At 34.7% G+C, this 11996-nt stretch overlaps 1 non-coding gene and 1 pseudogene across 1 annotated transcript; one reads left to right on the top strand and one right to left on the bottom strand.

Annotated features, from left to right (window-relative positions):
* Positions 1-4247: 4247 nt before the first annotated feature.
* On the bottom strand, positions 4248-4370 carry LOC119543554. Its single transcript, XR_005218622.1, has one exon. It is a non-coding gene; the product is annotated as a U6atac minor spliceosomal RNA (small nuclear RNA).
* Positions 4371-11123: 6753 nt separating this feature from the next.
* LOC119543509 lies at positions 11124-11653 on the top strand (annotated as a pseudogene).
* Positions 11654-11996: the final 343 nt, after the last annotated feature.

Genomic DNA, 11996 nt, shown 5'->3' on the forward strand with positions numbered 1-11996 from the left:
CTTAATCCATTCCTGTGGGTGTGAATATATTATAAGTAGGACCTTTTGATGAGGTTACTTAAGGTGGGGCCCAACTGAATCAGGATGAGTCTTTATCCTAATACTGGAGTCCTTGATAAGCAAAATGAAATTCATACACACGAAGAGAAAGCCAAGGGGAGAAGCCAGAAGTCAACAGAACCCACAGAAGCCAGGAGCGGCTGCCAAGTGCACTGACCTGTGACAGAAAAGCCAAGGGCCAAGGGCCAAGGACCACTGGCAGTCAGCCCCAGAATGCCAGTCTTCTAGGAGAAAGCATTGCCTCAATAATGCCTCGATTTTGGATTTTTCCTAGTCTTAAAACCATGAGCCAATAAATTCCCATTGTTGAAGCCAAACCATTGCATGGTATTTGTTTTAGCAGCCAGGAAACTAAAACAGTATTTGGGTTGAGAAGAAAGGTATAAATCTATTAATTTCCATGGCCTCATGCTGCACTGCACTCATTAAAGAAGGGTCCTGTATTGGCTACTAAGTTTATGCAGATCAAGGTAAGAGAAAAATGAAGAACCTATAGAGGCTACTGGCATTCATCTTGCAAGCAGTTCACAACTATTCACCAAAGAGACATAAGAATTGATATGGGAAAGGGGAAAATAGGAAGCGTTGAAGAAGATAAACAATCTTTGTGGACTGAGAGTGAGAGAATTTCCATAAACTTCAAATAGAGGAAGAATGAATATCTTTCAATGACATGCATATGAGATAGAGAGAGGAGAGGAGAGAAGTTTAGTTGCATGCTATGACTGTAACTGCTGTGATTCTTTTTTTTACAAAGTCAATCACAGGCATGTGGGTCCTAAAGCATAATTCCTCTTTAGCTTTGGATCCGTGGACTTACAACAAGGAAGCAATACAAATATTAAATTGCTTTCAATTATTTTTTTATTCTGGATTGATATTTCTTTGAATGCGACACCAGGACAAGATTGGGCATCAAACACTTCTGCTACTTTTTTCAGTTTCTCAATGATAATAATTTTCCAAGAAGTTGTTTGATTGCTGCAGCAATATTTAAAATTCAAAAGCATGATTCCTAGCCTGTCCTCACTTTTATGGAATTTAAATGCATTCCTTTTTCAGTTTTATTACCTAAAACATCATCTTACTGGCTCAAAATATATAATTATAATAATGTATACATGAATAACTTTTGCAGATTACAAAAATAGTGTACATTCATAACATCATTTACCTTTAAAATAAAATTTCCAGTTCACAAATTAGAAAACATAAAAGGCAAAATATCTATATCTCGCTCAAGTTCACAAAAATATGCAAGTAGAAACTGGCAGAATGAAAACTAAAATTGTCTTCAGATTTCTATTTCAGAGTTCCTTATGGCTGATAGACTCTATAATTCTTTTGTAAACAGAAAAAAAAATGCAGAGTTTTAAACAATGCTTAGTTTATGCTTTTTCTTTTTCCTTTCACTCTCTTTTCAAAATTTTCTAATTTGATAGAGGACTCAGTAGGCTCTAAGGATACCAACTTCAAGAACTGCAAGATAATTTCTATTGGCTATTGCCAGTTGCCCACTACTCTTCTAAAAAGAGGCTATTCTATCTTAAACTTTCCTTAATTGAATCATAGCTTTGTCACTTATAAGCTGTGTGGCCTTGGGCAAGTCACATAAATTCTCTGAGCATCGGTTTCCTCAAGAATAAAATTGCATTGATAACAGCACCCAATCTTGCCAGGCAATTGTGAGGATATACTGTGATATCACAGGATATGACACAAAGTAAGGGCTAAGAACTTTTAGCTCTCTATATCATCTTCCTCTTCTCCTTTCTTTTCTCTCTTCATTAACCCTACCCAACCTGCCCATTCATCTTATTCTTTCACTTCAATCTCAAAAGAACAAAGTGCATAGAAAACATAAGCTTTTCCTTTCTCTTTATGCTCTTCTAGTTAAACCAATTAAATGACGGCTCATTTCAAATATTAGGTGTAATGTCATTTACCCAGGTGAATCTCTCTACCCACCAAAAAGGAAAAATCTTAGCCATCTATTATTTTTGGCCTAGAATACTTTGCATTTAAATTGTTAAAAATATTAACTCTATATTACCAAAGATATCAACTCAATTCTACAAGACAAAACAACCAGAGGTATAATAATCTAACTAGTAACAATGGACTAAAATCCAGAGTAATACTGAAAATAAAGGGGCAGCTTCAGTTTAGGCATTTAAAACTCATTTTTACTTCAATTATTTTTATATTATTTCAGTGAAAAATGTATAATTGCTATATCCTTACCTTGCTCAAACCTTTTTTTATTTTTAGTTTTATTGTTTTCTCCACTCTTATGAGACATGATAAATTTCTCTGCAGTTTTGTTTTCTAGAAGAATGCAGAGTGGAACACCTTTATGTTGTCATATTGCTCAGTTGTATTACAAGTCATGTGGTCAAAGGTACTCTCATGATCGATATTACAAATATGAGGGAGCCAAATTTAAAAACTTAATTCCACAGCCAACAGTTTTAGGTTGTTCTAATTAAATAACATATAAAACCCACTGTGTGCAAAACTTTGAGTTAAGTGAGGCAGGTGGTGAGAAAAAGTGAGACCAAATTTCTATACTCCCACTAGAGGTTTGAATCAAAAAGGGGTGAATAATACAAAAAATATATTACATGGTAGAAGAAAAAGCAATCTGTAGGAGGAGACATACAATAACTCAAGGGACTTTTACAAGAGGGAAAGACAGCATTCCAAAGTGGTGTGGGAGATAGTAGCCAACAGCAGTGTTTGGTAGAGGCAGGGATATTTGAATTGGGCCTGGAAAAATGAATCGAGTTTTAACCAGACAGTGGTAGAATAACTTCTTCAAGAAGAAAAGTTGCATGAGTACAGAAGGGCACAGACTCATAGCTAGATTAACAATGAATCTTCCTGTTCAGTTTAAGGGTAAATTATCTCAGAAATAAATTATGGAGGCCCTTGAAAGGCATATTAAGGATTTAAACTTAATGTCGCAGCCAACAAGGAATTGCATGATTAGAGATCTTCTTAAGAAAGACTAATCTGTCAAGTGAAATTAAGGTGAATCAAAAGAGAGATGAGTAGTATACAAGACTAACCACAAATATTTAGATTAAGGTAAGAAGGGCCTGAGATAAAATGGAAAATGACTGTTAAGCAGGTTTCAAAAGTAGAAATATTAAAGGTAAAATTTACAGAAAAGTTTTTAAACTTTTAATCGAAGTACAATATATATGCCAAAAAGTGCACATATTTTAAGTTTACTCTGTGGTGTACAAAAATTCACTTAATCTTCATAAATCAGCATTCAGATCAAGGAAGAGAACATTACTGGTATCCTCAGAAAACTCCAGTTGCTATTCCTGCCTCTACCCAGTGCTACTGATCTTTAGCAACATGGATTATTTTCAACTGCTTTTATATTTTTTATAAATGGATTTAGCCATTATATGCCTTCATGTCTGGCTTCTTTCATTCAACTTCATGCTTGTAAGATTTATCTGTATTTTTGTGTAAGTGTAATTGGTTCTGTGTAATTGGTTCTTTTCTCATTGCAGTGTAGTATTACACTGTGTGAATGAACCGCAATTTATTGGTCCATTCAACTATTGGTGGGCATTTGGGTAGCTTCCAGTTTGGAGCAATAATATAGAATGTTGCTATGAACTTTCATGTAAATGCTTTTTGTTGAACATATGTATAAATTTCTGTTGGAAATATACCTAGTAGAATTTCTGGATCACAGAGTATGCAGATGTTCAGCTTTAGTGATAATATGAAACATTTTTTCAAAGTATTTGTACCAATTAACATTCAAATCAGCAGCATATGACAGTTCCAGTTGCTCCATATCCTTGGCATTTTCTAGTTTTTTTCGTTTGTTTGTTTTAACATTTTAGCTATTCTGGTGGTCTGTAGTATTTGTGGATTTCATTTGTATTTCTTAAAATGATTAGTAAAATTAGCCCCTTCCTTCCTTCTCTCTCTCTTCCTCTCTCTCACTCTCTCTTTCTTTCTTTCCCACATGAATAAGTATTAAGAATTGTAAGAGTTTCCTACATATTATGGATATAATTCCTTTGTCAGACATTTGTGTATCAAGTAACTTCTACTATCTAGGTTAACTTTTAACTCTCTTAATTGTATCTTTTGATGAAGAAAAGTTGCTTATTTAAATGTGGTTTAATTTGTCATTTTTTCATCTATGATTACCGTAAAAACCATGGTTAGATGCCACAAAGTAAGTGGTCATACCTTAACCATGCATGTGTTAAACAGGTGAGTAGGATCTTCCAACCTTTTCGAGGAAAATGCTAATCTCTCCTTTCATACAACACATTTTTACAGTATTTTACAAATAAAAGACGTAAATGATTACTCTAAATTTCCAACTCTGGGCGATCTGGAGGTATTATTAACAGAACAGGGAACAAAGTGAGAGAATGCCTATTTGAGGACAAAGATGGTGGCTTTGAGTTTGATGTATTTATGAGACATCTAAGTGGAAATGTCCAGTAGGCCTTTAATCAACCAATAGGAAGTTCCATATATTCTCAAGTAACATTTTTCAGTATTCTCTGATACTGAATAGCCAGAGTATGAGTCATTTAAGCAGCCCTTTGATTACTACGGAGTTTACAAATGTTGAGTAAGGAAACAGAATAGAATTAAAATCCTTTGAGAACAGGCATCTTTACACAGTGATATCATCCTGACTTTGTACAATGGCTGCTTTAATTTTCAGCACATTTCTGAATGTTAAGGATGCCAAGCATCAAATTTTGCAGATATATTTCAATTGATTCAGACCTCATCAGGTCAGAACCTGACTTGGACATAATTCTTTCCCTTTTACTAAAATTGAATTTAGACTTAAATTTTTTTTTTTTTAACACTATGTAGCAGAAAACCTGAACATTTTAACATAGTGTGTGGCATCAGTTATCACATTATGAAACATTTCCTTGCCAGGTTTTTGACTGAGACTTCATTAGCTTCTGCCCAGTGACAGAGAATATATGTTAGGGAGAACCTGCTTAAGAGATTCCAACTTGTGGTAAATCTGATAGGAAGCAACTCAGCTACATCATGGCATTGACAAAGAAAACAACTCTAATTTTTCAGGGAGTAAGACAGAAAAAATAAAGATGAAAATGAACCTGTTAGGGGGTGGGGGTGGGGAGTCATTTTTCTGGCAAGTTTTGAAAGCATTAACAGAAATAGGAAGAAATTATTAACTTTTGAATATGGGCCAAGAGGGAAAATAAAAAATAAAATAAGAAGACTAAAAAGATGAAGGAGACCCAAGAAAACAACTGAGGTTGCTATGTACTGGTAAGAGAAAGAGCACTGGGTTAGGAGACAGGAAAACGGAATAATGGTTTCAGCACTGATGCTGACTAGCTATTCAGTCTTGGGGAAAGTGGTCACTTCATCACTTGGATTTAATTTGTCCATCTGTTAGGTGAGACTTTTATAGCATCTGAGATCCCATCCAGCTTTCAGCTTCTGTGAATCCGTAAAATGAAATAATGTAGGTGAAAATATTTTTAAAAATATAAAACTCTAAACAAGGGTAGGGTATCATTTGGACTGCAGAAATTTCTTACCCAGAGGATATTTCATAGCTGTTGCTAACAAGTGTGGAGATTCTGCGTGCAGCTGTAGCATCTGCGTGCTGCTTCAGGCTGAGTCTGCAGGGGCGAGGATCTTCATGCTAAAACTATTGCTAAAAGAGCTCGCACCAGCTATGGCCTGAATACTCTGGAGACTTTTCAGCAATGCATGTAGGGATAGGACAGGAACGGTGCAAAATCTGAGATTCCTGTAACACCTTCTTAAAAGCAGAAATACAATAGAACAATTTTCATAGCAGAATTTTACTTCTTTAGCCTCTTAGAATTCCCAGGTATCCTCACCATTTGGCTTTCTCAAAATGGGCCTTTATAGTGGCTTCATGGACTAAGACTTCATTATTCTTTAAAGAAAAATGGATGAACAATGCATGATCAATTGTTATTTACTAATGTTTCTCACAATGTTTCTTCATTTTCTGAGAATTCTGGGCTCAAAAATGCAATATACAAAGACTACAGAAGTGACAAAATGAACATTTTTGAAGTAATTTTCCATTTCACTTCAAAGGTTTCCCCAAGCTCTTTTTTCCCTTATGGTTTTTTTGTTTTTTTTAAAATGCTATTTATTTTTTCACTCATTGAGTTGGTGATAGTTCACATCATCAATCATCAAAATGATATAAAAGTATCATTTCAAATGTTACTCCATCCATCCAGTTTATTTCCTGCCTTCTATAGGCAACAACCTCATTAGTTCCCTCTGAATCTATTCAGCATTACTTTATGTACACAAAATTATACACAGGCATGCATTTACTTATTTCTTTGCTTTCTTAGAAAAAGTTGCATACTAAATACACTCTTGTGCCCTTTCTTGCCAAACTTTTCTAATATAGCCTGCAATTTAGGCACTTTGTAATGTTACAGTCACATGGTCCCATTTATAGTAAACAGAAAAAGCCAAGTCTGATTCATTGAAAAGGTTATTGCCCTTCCTAGGAGGAAATTAAATTCTATGTAGCAATTTTAATCTTAAAGTAAATTGTGGTGCTGTGGCATAGCTCTGACCCCAAGCAATAATCTCATCTCTCTGTCTTGGAACATTCTGTTGGCATTTGATATCCTTAATATCCCAAAAAAGTCATCACAAAAGTACCTAAAAAAAGACTTGTTGAATTCAATTAAAATCAACCAATTAAAAATTGGTTGCTGTTTTGTTTTTGTTTCTATTTAATTTTAAAAAGGAGATGATGAGGAAAGTAGCTTAGATCTTAAAAACTAAGTATAAACAGATGGGAAGAATAGATAAGCTTTAAAAAGAAAACAGATATTGTCCATCCATCCATCTATTTATTCAACTAGCATTATTAAGCTCATGCTATACTTCAGAAATGGTTCTGGACCCTGGGGATACAGTGATGAAAAAAGCCAAGTTCTTGCCAGTTTGATGCTATATTCTAGTCCCTGGAGCATTCTATTACTCCAAACAAGCACAACGTTATCTCTCACACAGATTATTTTGCTGTGCCTCCTACCTCATCTCCTTGCTTTATTCCCAAACTCAGTTTATACTCAAAACAGCAGTCAAACTTGTTCTGTTGAAACATAGGTCAGATCCTATCACTCCTGCTCAAAACCTTTCAGTGGTGATTGCTCATCCTCTTTGAGCAAAAGCCAAAGTCCTTAGGATGTCTACAGAGCTTACATTATCTAGCTCTCTTACCAATAAGTAGAATTATATAATAACAAATAAAAACATAATATTATGTTAGATAGTAAAGACTACAAAAAGATTATAGGTGCGAGCATTTATTTTTCCACTCAGCAATACTGAGTATTTAGTACATACAAACTATTTCTACTTCTTTAGACTCCAGGTATAAGAACAGTTATGATTAAATAGTATGTATAGGCACTGATTTAAAAAGATTTTCTTTAACAAAGGCATTCACATAATTAAGGGAAATAGGTAGGTATACATACCTTCATTATTTTTGCTGCACTGTTGTCCTATCTAACCATTAACCAATAACAGAGTAAGCCCAGAAACACACCAGAAAAACAACAACAAAAAATTAGCTGAAAAGAGTAGATCTCAGCAAGGATGAATTGAAAATATTTGATTCTTTCATTTGGAATTTCTCAGAGTTTAGAGACAGGCTTAGAAATAATTCAATACCTTATGTATGACTGTCTTTTACTATTTTATTTTATGAATTAATGAAAAGATTCCAACTAAACCTTTCCCATCACCCTTAAAGGACAGTGAAAAGGGGAAGGGGGTTGGCTTCATTTATTTCCAAATATACTGAGTCAGATATTAAAGACTAGAGAATGAAGGGAACTGAAGGGAAATCTTTGAGATTCTAATATGCTTTATGTACTTCCATGTAGCTTTGGCAGAACAGATTATCTGCTTGAATTCCCAAATGATACATTAAAAATCACTCTCAACATCTTGAAGGAACATATTTCCTTAACAGTATTCCAAACTCTTAACACAAATACTGCATTTATGTTGAATATGCTCAAAAATTTCTACTGAATGAATGAATTAATAAATGGACAGATATACGTCTTTGTTATATATTTCTGAGTAGAAATAAAATGAAGACAGGAATCATAATATAGTAGACTTTATAATATTTAGGATAGGAACCTCTCTTTCTTTGAAATTCCTCATGCTACATGAGTTGAATCTGGTGCTTAGATTCCTTGAAGCAACTTGGGAATAAGAAAGGCTTTGTGGTCAGACCACCCTGAACTGTTATCACGGCATTCCCCTTGCTAGCTTAGTGACCTTACGTAAGTTAGTTCATAAGTTCTGTGGTTCTGTTTGCCATCTATAAAATTAGGCTAATGCAAAGTACTCAGAGGAACCTAGTAAGGATTAAGGGAGAAAAATATGTGTAAAGGTCTCAGGGTATCTGCATTTGCTCTTCTCTTTTACCAGAATGCTCTTCCCCAACCCTTCTCTTAGTGTTTCCTTCTTAATCTTCAGGATCCAACCCAAATATTTCCTTCTCAGAGATGCCCTTCTCTCTCTCCAGGTCTCCTTCTGGCCAGTCTCTTATCACATTATCTCTTTTAAATTTTCTTCACAATGCTATTATCTGAAATTATCTTGTTTCCTTGTTATGGTCTGTTCTATTAGAATGCACACTTCTTGAACCCAGGGACATTGTCTCAGCTCATTTCACTGCTCTATCCTAAACCCCGAAAAGTAAACACGTTGATTGAACATCTGACTATATCTAGCCCACAGATATTATTCAATAAATGACAGTTTTCTTCCCCTTCCTGAGGGCAGGACCAATATTTAACATAATTCAGAGCATGCACTGAGTGACCATTAAGTAACATAGGAAAATATAGGAGAAATTTCTATATTGCAAGAACCTCTAAACACATCTGTAAATACATGTCCTTTGTTATCTCGTGCTAACTTTGATTTGCACAAACCTTACTATTTGAGGCTATTTTAGTTCACAAAAAAATATTCTCTTCTGAATATGAACTCATCTAGCATTCTCTACACTTCATCTATATAAAATTGGATAAAGTTTCTGGAGATTATAAATAAACCAAGTCTTCAGCTGATAATTCACTTCAGAATGGTCAGTTTGTTTACTGTCTTTGTTTATATATCTTATGCACAATGGCCAGATTCAAAAGGATTTTCTTTTCCTTTTGCTAAGGGCAGTCTTCAGAAAAAAGGGAATTGCTCCTGGACTTAATGAAACAGCTAAGAGGTGAGTGAGACAGTCATTAACCCATATAACCTCTTTCCAGCCTTTTTACTGATAAGTTTTCAGAATGAGAAGGTTGGTATGCTCTGTGAGGCTCAAAAAATAGTAATAATAATAAAGAAAAGAAGCCGAATATCCTTTGACAAGGAATCAAAGCTAAAAAAGAGTTGACAGAAGTTTTTTTTTCTCTCTTACTCTTTTCTTTTTCTTTTGCCTCTCTGCCTTGACTCTTCCTCTGTCTTTGTGGAAGAAATGGAGATGTCCTTATATAGATAGTGGTGATGGTACTGAATACATAAATACATGACTATATTCTTTTATTTAAGCATAGAAATACATTTACTTAAAAAGTGTTGTCCTCAAACACTTGATAAGTGATTGTTTACTTAGGATAGAATGTGTGGTGTGTGAACAAAACCATCTTAAAAGAAATGGGTTGATGAAGAAACTGTGAGGGCACTACATTGAGTGAAATAAGACAGACACATAAAGGCAAATATTGCAGGGTCTCACTGATATGAACTAATAATAATATGTAAACTCATAGGCATAAAATATAAGTTACCAGGATATAGAATGAGTCTCAATAATGGGGAGCGGTTGCTTATTATGAGCAGAACGTTCAACTAGGGTGAACTTAAATGTTTGGAAATGGACAGGGGTGATGGTAGCATGTTGTGAGAATAACTAACAGTGCTGAAAGGTGTGTGAAGGTGGTGGAAAGGGTAAGCTCAGAGTCACGCATGTTGCCAGAAGGAAAGTTGGATGTTAAAAGATGGGAATGTATAAAACAGTGAATCTTGTGGTGGACAATGTCTGTGATTAACTAGACAAATATTAGAAATCTCTCTCACTAACTAGAACAAATGTATGACACTATAACTAGAAGTTAATAATAGAGAGGCATATAGGGAAGAAATATATACCTATTGCAAACTATATACTACAGTTAGTAGTATATTAACATTCTTTCATCAATGGTAACAAATAGTACTATACCAAAACTATGAATCAATACTGGAGGGGGGCGTGGTTAGGGGTACGGGAGGATCTGAGTTTCCTTTTTTTTTGTCTTTATTTCTTTTCTGGAGTAATGAAAATAAAATTAATTTTGTTGATGGATACACAGCTGTATGATGGTACCACGGGCAATTGATTGTACACTTTGGATCTTTGGATAATTGCATGGTATGTGAACAATCTCAATAAAATATAAAGAGTTGACAGAAAAATAAAATCCTTACTCTAAAACACATTTCAAAAGGTACAGAATCTTGTTGCTCCACAATTCAAAGAATTTGTCCTATACTAGTGAACTTTATTTTATAAATTATTATATGTCATTTTATTGATTATAGATGCTTTTATATTCAGCAGTATAAAATATTTGTGGTATTCATAAAATTACAGTCAAATAAATATTCTTGATAAAGTTGATAACTAATGCCCATATAAAGAACAAAAATAATACAAAGCTCAGAGATAATCATAATGAAGGTGAATAAATCCAATATAAGTTTTTTTGACAGGTCTTTGCTTTATATGATCATTTACTCTCTAGTCAAAATTATATTTAGTCGTTTTATTTCCCAGCCATCTAGATAAATATGAGGTTAACTGTTTTACAACTCTGAGTCCTGAATTACACATTGTCAGAAACAAACAAAAAAACACCACACACACACAAAATTAAAAACCTATAAATGTGCTTTCTGCTTCTGACAGTCTAGCAGCCTGCCCCTTCCCTGTTCCCAGCCAGACCGGCATGAATGTCCCTGGGCCGCCGCCCCTGGACGGGTCCTGACAGGGCCCCCTGATGGCCTCGGGGTCGGGGAGACTACTCCAGGTTTCAATGACACCTCTCCAGATGAAGGGTTAATAGAGGACTTGAGTGTAGAAGACAAAGCTGTGGAGCAACTGGCAGGATTGCTTTCTCATTATTTGCCAGATCTGCAGAGATCAAAACAAGCCCTCCAAGAACTGACACAAAACCATGCTGTATTATTAGATACACTGGAACAAGAGATTTCAAAATTTAAAGAATGTCACTCTGTGTTGGATATTAATGCTTTGTTTACTGAACCTAAACACTGTCATACCAAGTTGGTGAATACAAGAAAAGAGATGCTGATGCTTCATGAAAACACGTCAAAGTTTAAAAAAAAAAAAAAAAAAAAAAGAGCACTTAAACTGCAGCAGAAGAGGGAGAAAGAAGAGTTGGAAAGGGAGCAGCAATGAGAAAAGGAAATTGAAAGAGAAAAGCAGTTAACTGCCAAACCAGCTAAGAGGACATGAAAGGTTGACTGTTTGTGTGTTTCCTTTCCCAACCCCCAATTTTTTGGATTTAAGATGACCTAAGTGTAGAACAATGTTAAGGTAGTGCCTTATACCATTGTGTTAGGTTTTAAAATCCATTTCTCAGCATTGCTGGGTCTCTGTATCTTCATTTCAGCCATTCAACAAGACTTTTGTCTATGTAGCAGACATAATGTTACTTGTTTTTTATATTTATATGTATTTTTTTCCAATTTTTGTTTTAATTTTTTTTATTTTGAAATAAATTCAAAGTTACATGAATAGTTGCAAAAACAATACTAGCCCCATACATGGAATTCCATCATACCCTGACCCCCCTCCC

The sequence above is a fragment of the Choloepus didactylus genome, chromosome 8 (genome assembly GCF_015220235.1).
Source record: "Choloepus didactylus isolate mChoDid1 chromosome 8, mChoDid1.pri, whole genome shotgun sequence".
Classification (NCBI taxonomy): Eukaryota; Metazoa; Chordata; class Mammalia; order Pilosa; family Megalonychidae; genus Choloepus; species Choloepus didactylus.